We start from the raw sequence: 12,258 nt of genomic DNA, 5'->3' as shown, positions 1-12,258 counted from the left end.
TTTTTATTTGCATCATGCTCCCTGTTCCCAAGTCTCTGCCACTGGGAGATTCTGGTGCCTCCTAAGGCTGCTCAACCCTAAGTCCTGAATGTGATAACAATTCCTGCACTGGCTGCTTCCCTGGAAGCCACTTTCAGCCAAGGTTCTCAGTAGCCTAGCCCTGGTCATGGCTATCTCTACCATGGCTCTTGCTCCTACAGTGGCTGCTGTCCTGCCTGGGCTTGGACTGTCTGGCAGTGGATGGAAGCATGGAGCTTTGCCAAACTGCTTGCTTTCTCCTGGTAGGCTGATGCCTTCCGGTGCTACCCTGCCTCAGCCAATGCCTTTGCTTTAAGAGCACCATTGTCCTATGCACTTGATGCTAGACTACTGTTCCTCAGGTACCACAGCAGGTCACATTCCTACTGTAATATGGAGGTCAGATCTGACCAGTGCCACCATTGGCCACGTGGCAAGTGTACTATTTGGCATTTTGTCTTGATGGGTGTGCCTGGATTCCTAGAGGAAAAGAAGTCCCATCCCCAGGTAATGGGTGTTCCTGAATACCAAGAGACAGAGGTGGGCACATGGCCTATAGGTTACTGAACCTGTCAGTCAAGTATGTGGGTCTGTAAGCTTCCTGTGACCTAGCCCTCTGTCTGACCCTGTTTAGGGTCAGGCTAGCTCAGGCGCCATTACACCATGCCACATGTCTCCATATTTGCATCCTGTGTCCTGTCTCCTGTCTTGCCTCTCATCACCATGGTGTCCCAAGTCAGCTCTCCTTTGGAGCTGGATTGGTTTGTTGGTATGGTTTTTGTTCTTTCTTCCCTCTCTGACCTGTATGTATGGGCTGCAGGCCTTTGTAACAGCTGGCTGCCTGCAGACTGCAAATGCTCTAATAAAATCTCCAAGATTCAATCCTTCAATATATGGCTTCTCAGATAATTTACTATATAACATTTGGGGGCTCATCTATGGTTTCCCTTATAGGGAATAATTAGTACATGTTTAGGATAATCCTAGCAGCAAGATCTGGCTGGTGAGCCTGAGAGACATATACAGCTGCTGATGTGTCTGTCTGTCTGTTTGTTTGTTTATAATTTTTTTTTTATCATAGAAGCTTTGGATTTGGGCACTTAAATCATTTAAGTAAAGATTCATAGGAACATGTTTTTGTTTTTGGTACTAGTATATTTCTTCTCACATGAGTAACTTTGTTACATGAGTCAGTTGTTTCAGGTAGTAAATATTGTATTATTTTTCCATATGTAGTATTCATCATCTTTGTTAAGGGAAGCACCACAAACAGCAGGAAAACTTTCTTTGCCTCCTCATTATTGCACTGTGATAGAGCATATTGGTGTCTTTTGTTCTGGTTTCCTTTTGGTGCTGGTCCTGGGACTTACATTCAGGGCCTGGGAACTGTCTCTGAGATTTTGTGTTCAAGACTAGCACTTTACCACTTGAGCCATAGCTCTACTTTCAGCTTTTTGATTGTTAGTTGGAGATAAGAGTCTCATGGACTTTCTTGCCTTGGGCTAGCTTTGAACTGTGATCCTCAAATCTCAGCTTCTACAACATCTAGTCAAACCCCAGCTTCCTGAACATCTAGGATTATAGACATGAGCCACAGGTACCCAGCTGTATCTTTAACTATAAAATGTAGAGTGTGTTTTTTCTCATGTAATCTCCATGCAATTAGGAGTGACATTCATATGCACAGTTGGAGGGTGTTGATTGGCTCTAAGAACTGTACATTAGCCAGGCAAATTGGCTGTCAAATGTCATTTTTTCTACTTAATGATCACAAACTATCAAAAGGCTCTCATGTTATTTTGCCACTCATGATGGTTTTTATATTCTTAGAACAAAACAGGCCTAAGCTATGGATGGGATTCTGGCTCTATATTGTGCTGAGCTAGCTAGGAATCCACAAAAACAATAAAAGTAAAAGAAAACAAAGTAAAAACAACAACATAAACAACTATTTGTCAAGGAGAAGTAGATATTAACTTGTAGTCTATCAGATTTGATTCTTTGTAATTTTTGTACCTTAACAAATATGAATGTGATATGTCACTGGAATGTCTTCTCTAAAGGTGAAACAGTATTTCTCTTTCCAAAAAAAGAGAACTTTTGAAGTATTTGGTCTCATCAGATTACAGTTTGCTAGAAAATAAGCACATATCAAGCAGAAATTTCTGAATAGTTGTTTTGTACCAGTGTCCTATTTTACAAGTGTCTGCAAATTTATATTTTGTTTCCCAAACTAACATTTTGTTGTTGTTGTTGTTGTTGGCTGTGGGAGTTGAACTCAGGGCCTGAGTACTGTTCCTGAGCTTTCATGCTCAAGGGTAGCACTGTACCACTTTGAGCCACAGCTCCACTTCCATTTTTTGAGTAGTAAGGGGAGTCTCATGGGGACTTTTCTGCCTGGGCCAGCTTCAAACCACAGTTCTCAAATATCACCTCCTGAGTAGGATTATAGGCATGAGTTACCAGCACCCAGCCCAAATTCACTTTTATAAGAAAGGAAATAATCTCAGTATGTGTATTTTCAAGGACAGATGGCCATCACTACTTTGGAATTTCAAGAATGGATCCCCGTAATCGGAACACAAATTTGGCACTATTGATTTCAGATGTTTCACTCCTTTTGTCCAATTTGTTTGCCTTGAAACTTCTTTTAAACCTTCCTAGGACAATTCATCTCATGGTGTCACTATAGTAGGATCTTGGATGTCTAGCTAAGTAGGTCACTGTGGTTCAGAATTCCTATGGCATTCTCCCTAGTCCATAGAGATCACCTTTTCCCCAAATTTAGAGGTGTGGCATGTTTCAGTAATGTCTGGAACATGTACCCTCTATCCTTTGCCAGAAAGAGTAATGTAACATGTAAATTTGTTTTTGTTACAGTCATGTATGGGTAAAAAAAATCAATACTCTTTTACCTTTTTGGCTTCCTACTCCTCACAGCTGGGCCAAACTCCCAGCTATGCAACCCAATGCTGAGAGGGTAAGTTTTTCAATTTTTGCTCTATTTGTTCCCTAAGGACAACTATTCTGAGTGCTTCAGTCTATGTTAGGAAAGACCTTAAGGTTTATTGGACTCAGCCACCTACGGAGATTTTCTGCAGTGGTCAGTAGTATGGCTATGCATACATCAAGGTGAGCATACTTCTTTCCCTGGGGTTGGAAGTGATAACTTCTCCTGACCACTACTTACTTACAGCTTAAGAATTCAGCTTTTGTCAAATTTTGGAATTCAATTGTAGTTGGAATCCAACTAAACTACACTAACCTTACTATTATCCTGACCCTTAAAAAAACAACCCCAAAACTATTGTTGGCTGTGGAGTGGCTCACATCTGTAATCCTAGCTACCATAAATTCTAGCTGAGAGCTGAGGATTACAATTTGAAGCCAGCCCTGGGAAGAAAAGTCTGTGAGACTCATCTTCAATTAACCACAGAAAAGCCAGAAGTGGAGCTGTGGCTCGAGTGTTAGAGCACTAGCCTTGAGCATAAAAGCTCCGGGACAGGTCCTATGCCCAGAGTTCAAGCCCAAATCCAGCATAAGAGAAAAACAAGAACAAACCCCAAATGAGTACAGAAACAAAATGAAAACAAAATATTGCTATGCTATAAATCTTAAATGTCCCCCACAGGGCCATAATACTGGTCTTCAGCTGTTGACATTATTGGGAAGTGTGGGACATTAAGAAGGTAGAGCCTAGTGGAAGGGTGTTAGTCGTAGTGGTAGAAATCTGATGAAAATACCCATAAACATATAATTCTGTATTTTAAATTCAAATTTTATAGAATATATATGTATATGTATGTATGTATATTTGTATGTATATATGTATGTATGTATATATGTATATGTATGTATATATGTATATATATATATATGAATCCATCAGCCACTGACCCTCAACAGCCACTGACCCAAGAGTGCTATACCATTTTTATAAGTTGATTTGCTTTATTAATATTAAATTCTTAAGTTGTTCTACTTTGTTGCATACAAAAGGAATATTCAGCAGGAAAATTATCTGACATATTCAGGACATCCATAAGCCATGGAAGTGAATTTTCTGCCTGTAATGAAAATGTTCTGGGGTAAGGTTATGTTATCTCCAGAAGGTTGTTGTTGAGCAATTCTTGGTAAATGATAGACAGCATATCTTAAAGGCCTCATCTATCAGCTACACCTTCTAGAATGCAATTCTGTCTTTTGATAGCTGTGCTTTAAAGGAGTAAGCTCGTGGTAGATAAATTGTGCACATAGTTCAATTCAAACAAGAGACTAAGAAGCATCTTGTCAATATTCTGGGATCAGGGGCTGGGGATATGGCCTAGTGGCAAGAGTGCTTGCCTTGTATACATGAGGTCCTGGGTTCGATTCCCCAGCACCACATATACAGAAAACGGCCAGAAGTGGCGCTGTGGCTCAAGTGGCAGAGTGCTAGCCTTGAGCAAAAAGAAGCCAGGTACAGTGCTCAGGCCCTGAGTTCAAGGCCCAGGACTGGCCAAAAAAAAAAAAATATTCTGGGATCAGACAATTCATATAACAAATATTTGAGTAATCTGTCAATATTCATTTCTGGGACAATGTATTCAACAAACATTTGAGTACCCTGAGCCTCATGTGTATGCTGAGAGTGAAGATGAAGCGCAGAATTAAGCTTAGTGACTTGCTTGTAGTCTATAGAGACTCAAAGTCAGCTGCCAACTTAGGGGTGAACCCTGGGATAGAAGTGAAACAAACAGGACTTCATACAGATACAAAGAGGCATATCACCTCTTTCTGGGTAGTCCTTGACAACCTTCCCCCAGTAAGCAAATCTTGTCCCCAGGAACTCCGGGTGCGGTGAGTAGTCAGCTCTAGAATGAGGGGAAAGTATGAGGTAACCTTAGGCAGCAGCACTGTGTGCACTCTCTTCAAACATTAATGCCTGGCTTGGCCCTGGAAGGAGTGTGGATTCCAGAGGTCATGGGTGGGCTCGCTGTCTTTTCTATTTTATTTTTAATCTTTTTGTTTTGTTTTTTGTAGATACAATTCTGGTGTTTGAACTTGAGAAGGGCACTTCCCCTGATCTTTTAGATGTGTTTGATTTTGTTTCTTGCTCAAGGCTAGTGTTCTATCACTTCTGACTTTTTTTGGTAGTTTATTGGATAAGAGGCTCACAGGAGCCAGGTGCAGGTGGCTCATGCCTATAATCCTAGCTACTCAGGAGGCTGAGATCTGAAGATTGTAGTTCAAAGCCATCCCATGCTGGAAAGTTGGTAGAACTCTTATCTTCTATTAACTACCCAAAAAGCTGTGGCGTAAATGGTAGAGTGTTAGCCTTGAGAAAAGAGCCCAGGGACAGTGCCCAGGACCTGATTTCAAGCCCAGCACACACACACACACACACACACACACACACACACACACCCCTCACAGACTTTCCTGCCTGGACTGGCTTTGAACCACAATCCTCAGATCTTTGCCTCCTGAGTAGCTAGGATTTCATGCTCCCATTTTTGTTTTTGTTTGTGCTGGTCCTGTGCTTGAATTCAGGGCCAGGATATTGTCCCTGAGGTTTGTGCTCAAAGCTAGTGCTCTACCACTTGACCACAGCTCCACTTCTGGCCTTCTGGGGGTTAGAGAGAAGGGTTTCACAGAATTTCCTGCCCAGTCTAATTTGAACAGTCCTCATATCTCGGCCTCCTGAGCAACTAGGATTATGGGCATGAGCCATTGGTACCAGGCTTCTCTGTCTTCTTGAAGCCCAGATATGAGTGGGCAGTGATGAGTCCAGCTTGCATTGTTCTGCCCAAATTGCTGACCCCATAACATGGCTAGCTGGCAACAATTGATGACTGGACCCTGTGTATGGGGTGATGTACACTAGGGACAAGGAGGAGAGAAAAGGGAAAGGGAAGGGAGAGGACAAGTATTCTAAAAGGAATGGTTTTGGGAAGACCAGCTAGGGGAGTGGTTCTCTATATACAAACTCACTGTTCCCATGTACCTTTTTCCCATTAATATAGAGTACATCATGACATCAGAGGATAATATTTAACAATGGAGATTTTGTAGCCTTGAACAATGAGTCTCCAAATCAACTGGACAGCAGACATAGATGACCTGGCCTGGCTCTGTGTTTCTCACCTTCCATCACTGTCTTTTGACAACACAGGAGGAGGAAGAGGATCCTATGAAGCATGTTTCATATGAACATAACTATATATTATTAAGAAGAAGTGAAGTTCAGCTGGTCACTGGTAAGAGAGCACCTGTAGAAAACTATAGATCTTTATATATCAGCCTGCACCAGAATCAATTCCAAGTGGATCAAAGACCTTGAGGTAAAAGCAGCAAACATTACAGGAAAGAATAGGAGAAATACTAGGGCTCCTGGGCACAGGTCAAACTTTCTTAATAAAGACCCCAACACACAACAACAACAAAAAAAAGGTTGGACAAATGGGATTGCACCAAACTGTAGAGCTTCTGCATGGAAAAGGACATTACTAGCAAGAGAAACAGAAAGCTCACAGACTGGGAGAAGATCTTCACTAGCCATACGACAGACAAGGGCCTCATGTCTAAAATATACTTAGAACTCAAAAAAGTACCCATCCCCCGAAACAAATCCTCAAAGAAGCACCTGCCCCATTAATAAGTGGGCTAAAGACTTAAGGAGAGACTTCTCTGAAGAGGAAATGAGAATGGCCAATAGACACATGAAGAAATGCTCAACATCTCTGGCTGTAAAAGAAATACATTCCAGAGTGGTTGAACAAGTTTACTCTTCCACCAAGAGTGTAGTAGGGTTCCCCTTTGGCCACATACCAACCAGCATTTGTTGTTATTACTTTTCTTGATAATGAACATTCTTACTGGGGTAAGGTAGAATCTCAGTGTTGTTTTGATTTGCATTTCTTTTATGGCCAGTGATGTTGAGCACTTCTTCATGTGACTTGTGGCCATTCTCATTTCCTCTTCAGAGAAGTCTGTCTTTAAGTCTTCAGCCCATTTATTCTGGGAGCAGTTGTTTCTTTGAGGATTTGTTTTGGGGAAACTTAATTTTTTGAATTGTATGTATATTTTAGATATGAGGCCCTTGTCTTTTGTATGGCCAGTGAAGATCTTCTCCCAATCTTAGGGCTTTCTAGTTATCTTGCAAACTATGTCCTTTACCATGCAGAAAATCTGCAGTTTGATGCAATCCCCTTTGTTCAACATTTCTTTGACTTGTTGTGTTTCTAGGTTTTTATTAAGAAAGTTTCTACCTGTGCCAAGGAACCCTAGAGTTTCTCCTATGCCTTCCTGCAGTGCTTTCAGGGTATCTGCTTTTACCTCAAGATCTTCCATCCATTTGGAATTGATTCTGGTGCAGGGTGATATATGAGGATCTAGCTTTAGTTTGTTACAGGTGTTGAACAAATTTTGCTAACACCATTTGTTGAAGAGGCTATCTTTCTTCTATTCTATTTTTTAAGCTCCTTTATCAAAAATTAAGTGGCCATAGGTTTGCGGGTTAATTTCTGGGTTTTCAGTTCTATTCCACTGGTACTCAGGCCTGTTCTTGTGCCTGCTCTTGTGTTTTTATTTGTTTGTTTTGTTTCTGTTGCCATTCCTGGGGCATTGACTCAGGGCCTGAGCACTGTCCCTGGCTTCTTTTTGCTCAAGGTTAGCACTCTACCCCTTGAGCCACAGCGCCATTCCAGCTTTTTTCTATATATGTGGTAATGAGGAATCGAACCTAGGGCTTCATGTATACGAGGCTAACACTTTACCACTCGGCCATATTCCCAGCCCCTGCTCTCGTGTTTTTATTTCTGTAGCTTTGTAATAGAGTTTGAAGTTTGGTATTGATATTCCTCTAGCACTGTTCTTCTTGCTAAGGATTGTTTTTGCTATTTTGGGGTCTTTTATTGTTCCATATGAATGTTTTGATTGCTTTCTCTATTCATTAAAGAATGGTGTTGGGATATTGATGGATATTGCAGTCAATTGGTAGATAGCTCTTGGCAATATTGCCATTTTCATGATGTTAATCCTCCCAATCCATGAGCATGGAAGGTTTTTCCATTTCCTCAGTTCAGCTTAAACTTCCTCAAAAGGTAAGAGGTCCTCTATGACCCAGCAACCCACTTTGGGGCATTTACCCCAAGGATGACAAGCAAGAGCATGCTGAAGCTACCAGCACAATTATGTTCATCATAGCACAATATACCATTGATAAAATATGGAAGTTATGGAAATAAGTGGTTTATCATTGTTATTTTCAACTCACAATATGCCTTTTTCTTTTGTCTTTCTTTGTTATGGTTTTACCCTTGATATCACTGATTTTGGTACCCTGGGTATTGTATATACATTTATCAGAACTAGGGAAGGGAAGGGGAACATAAAAATAGAGAGACAAAGGGTAAAAGGTGAACCAATGTAATAGCAATACTTACAAGACAATATGCTGTAAGCCAACTGCACAACTTGGGGGGTGTGGGAAGGAAATGGGGACAGGGGAGGTGGGAGAAAAATGAGGGAGGAGGTAACAAGTTTGATAAGAAATATACTCACTGCCTTATGTATGAAACTGTACATCACTTTGATAATAAATAAATTTTAAAAAAAGAAATGAAAAAGAAATGCAAATCAAAACAACATTAAGATTCCACCTCAGCTCAGTAAGAATGGCTAGTAAGCTGTTAGTGGGAGTGTAAACTTGTTCAAACACTCTGGAAAGCAGTATGGAGGTTCCTCAAAATGCTAACCGTAAAGCTCCCCTATGACACAGCAACCACACTTATGGGCATTTATCCAAAAGATCACCAGCCCATACTAAAGCTACAGCACAGCCATGGTCACTGCCTCACTATTTATCATAACTAAGATATGGAACCCACCCAGATACCCCTCAGTATGAATCAATCAAGAAAATGTGGTATGTATACACAGTAGAATTTGATGCCTCCATCAGAAAGAATGACATTGCCCCATTCATAAGGAAATGGAAAGACTTGGGGAAAAAATACTAAGTGAAGTGAGCCAGACCCAAAGAAGCATAGACTCTGTTTTCCCTCATTGATAGTAATTAGTGTATGTCTAAGATAGTCCTCCTAGAGGATCACAATAGCTCAATCATTATATACATATAATCACATAAGATGATGATAATAGAAATGGACTCAAAGATATGGAAACCACCAGTTTATTGCTGTTGTTATTTTTAATGTACTATGTGAAATTATGTCTTTTTTCTTTTGTTTATCTTCCCTATGGTTTATCCCTTGTTGTCATTGTATTTGATTTTGATACCCTGGGAAGTGTATATATGTTTGTCTGAATTAGGGAAGGGGAACATCAAAATGGCGAGACATAGGGTAAAACAAGAATCAATGCAACAGCAATACAATATGTTGTAAACCAATTGTACAACCCAGGAAGGGGGGGGGGTTGGGGCGGAGGGAAAGTGGCAGAAAAATAAGGGAGGTGGTGTGACAAGAAATGTACTCACTACCTTACGTATATAATTGTAACCCCTCTGTACATCACCTTCACTATAAAATTAAATAAAAAACAATCCTAGTTACATAGGAGGTGGAAATCTGAGGGTCACATTTTTAAGCCAGCCTTGGCTGGAAAATCTGTGAGACTCTTATCTCCAAGTAACCAACAGAAAACTGGAAGTGGCATTGTGTTTCAAAGTGGTAGAGTGCAAGCCTTGAGCAAAAGAGTTCAGGGGCAGTGCCCAGGCCCCGAGTGCAAGCCCCATGACCAACAAAAATTAAAAAAAAAAAATAGAAAAGAAGTGATGGTTTCAATACATAAATAAGTAGCAAAAAAAAGTGAGAATCAAGAACAAAATTTAAGATAACCAACCAGAAGCCACAGAATCCTTTGTAACTGAACGAGGAGTCATAGAGAAACTGACATTCCTCAAAATACTGATGAGTTATGAGGTCCCAACTGGTTGTGATGTTGCAGTCCAAGGCCATTTGAGTCAATGATCTTTCTGTGGCTTCCACAAGAGGAGTTGTTCTTTGTGACATGATCAGAAATCACACATAGAGGCCACATGACCATATGTGCCCAAGCACAAGTCATACCAAACACAACTGATAAGAGTAACACTGTTTCTCTCCTACTTCTTGGTCTGTAATTTACATCACAAAAGGACCCAGCCCCTTATTTTAAAGGATTTAAAAAATATTTGTATTATCTTCAAGTAGTTGTACAAAGGAGTTGCAATTCACCAAAACAGTTCATAAATATAGTGCATCTTGATCAATGTCACTCCTTTCAACACTGTCTCACCCACCCTTCCCAACCCTTACTTATCTTAATTGAAAACTTTCTGCAGTTTAACAAAGCAATTTTTATGTACAATGCATCTTGATCTGTGTCACCACTTCAACGTCTTCACCCCACTTTGAACTATTACTTCCCTTCTATTTTTCAATTCTGTGGCACATACAATGAATTCTTGCTGGCATTCCCCCTCCTCCCCTTTCGTTCTTCTACCTTTCTCCTTTTGGTCTCACCCTCCCCTCTCGTAAGTATCCACTACCTGGTACTTATTTTTCTAATCTTTTTTTTTTTTTGGCCAGTCCTGGGCCTTGGACTCAGGGCCTGGAGCACTGTCCCTGGCTTCTTCCCGCTCAAGGCTAGCACTCTGCCACTTGAGCCACAGCGCCGCTTCTGGCCGTTTTCTGTATATGTGGTGCTGGGGAATCGAACCTAGGGCCTCTTGTATCCGAGGCAGGCACACTTGCCACTAGGCTATATCCCCAGCCCTATTTTTCTAATCTTAACTTAGCCTTTTAAAAGAATTATACTATTTTTGCTCTCCAGAGTGTTTATTACACTTCAGTAATTCATTTTTAGTCCCTTGCTTACCACCCAGTGTGTTTTCTTGTAGGTTTGTAGGCACATTCTAGCTACCACAAATGAGGGAAACAATGTAACATATATTTCTCTTCAATACTGAGAGACGGGTGCTAGTGGCTTAAGCCTGTAATCCTAACTACTCAGGAGGCTGAGATCTGAGGATTGCAGTTCAAAGCCAGCCTGGGTAGGACACTTGTACGACTCTTACCTCTGATTAATCACAGAAAAGAAAGCTGGAAGTGGAGCTGTGGGTCCAGTGGTAGAGTGTTAGCCTTGAGCAAAAGGAGCTCAGGCACAATGCCCAGGCCTATGGCAAAACAAAAAAACAATTAAACCCACAACAACACTAAAATTCCACTTCACCCCCCCCCCCCCCCCCCCCGTTAGAATGGTCATTATGAAGAAAACTAACAATAACAAATGCTGTCGGGGTTGTGGCAAAAAGGAATGCTACTACACTGTTGGTGGGAATGTAAACTTGCTCAACCACTCTGGAAAGCAGTATGAAGGTTCCTCATAGAACTCCCCTATGACCCAGCAGCAATTCCATCTTCTGTGCATTATCCAATAGACCACAAACATGGTCACACTAAAGCTATCATCACAGCTATGTTCATTGCAGCATAGGTTACCATAAGCAAGATCTGGAATCAATCCAGTTGCCCCTCAGTGGACAAATGGATCGAGAAAATGTAGTATATATACACAATGGAATTGTACTCTTCCATCAGAAAAAAAAAATGATGTTTTACCATTTGTAAGGACATGGAAAGACTCAGGATTTCTTTCCCATACAACACGATACAAATATTTTATTCCTATTTTATTTTATTTCATATATATTTTATTTTATGTGCTATATAACCTGAATATTTGTGTCTTCTACTCCTCTCCTCTAAATTCTTAAATTAAAATCCTAACCCGCAGTGATGATTTAAAGGAAGTGAGATCTGCCAGGTGCCAGTGGCTCATAATTATAATCCTAGCTACACAGGAGGCTGAGATCTGAGAATGTAGATTTGAAGCCAGACAAGATAGTAACATCCATGAAACTTCTATCTCCGATAAACTACAAAAAGAGCTGGAGGTGGAGCTGTGACTTTAGTGGGTGAGCACTAGCCTTGAGTACAAAAGCTTATGTACAGCACCCAGGCCCAGAATTCAAGCCCCAGGACTGGTTAAAAACACAACAGTGAGAGCATCAGGAAGTGATTTAGGCCTCAAGAGCATAGCCCTCATAAATGAGATTGTGTCCTTATAAAAGACCCCAGAGAATTTCCTTAGTCCTCTGTTATGTTAGATACAGGGAACAGTTATTGCTCATAAGAACCCAGTTTGACAATGATTTGTGTTATTGTCACATATATATTTACACATGAATTTTAA

This window comes from Perognathus longimembris, chromosome 12 (assembly GCF_023159225.1).
Source record: "Perognathus longimembris pacificus isolate PPM17 chromosome 12, ASM2315922v1, whole genome shotgun sequence".
Taxonomy (NCBI): Eukaryota; Metazoa; Chordata; class Mammalia; order Rodentia; family Heteromyidae; genus Perognathus; species Perognathus longimembris.
The sequence above is the reverse complement of the archived record's forward strand: the minus strand, read 5'-3'. Positions refer to the sequence as shown.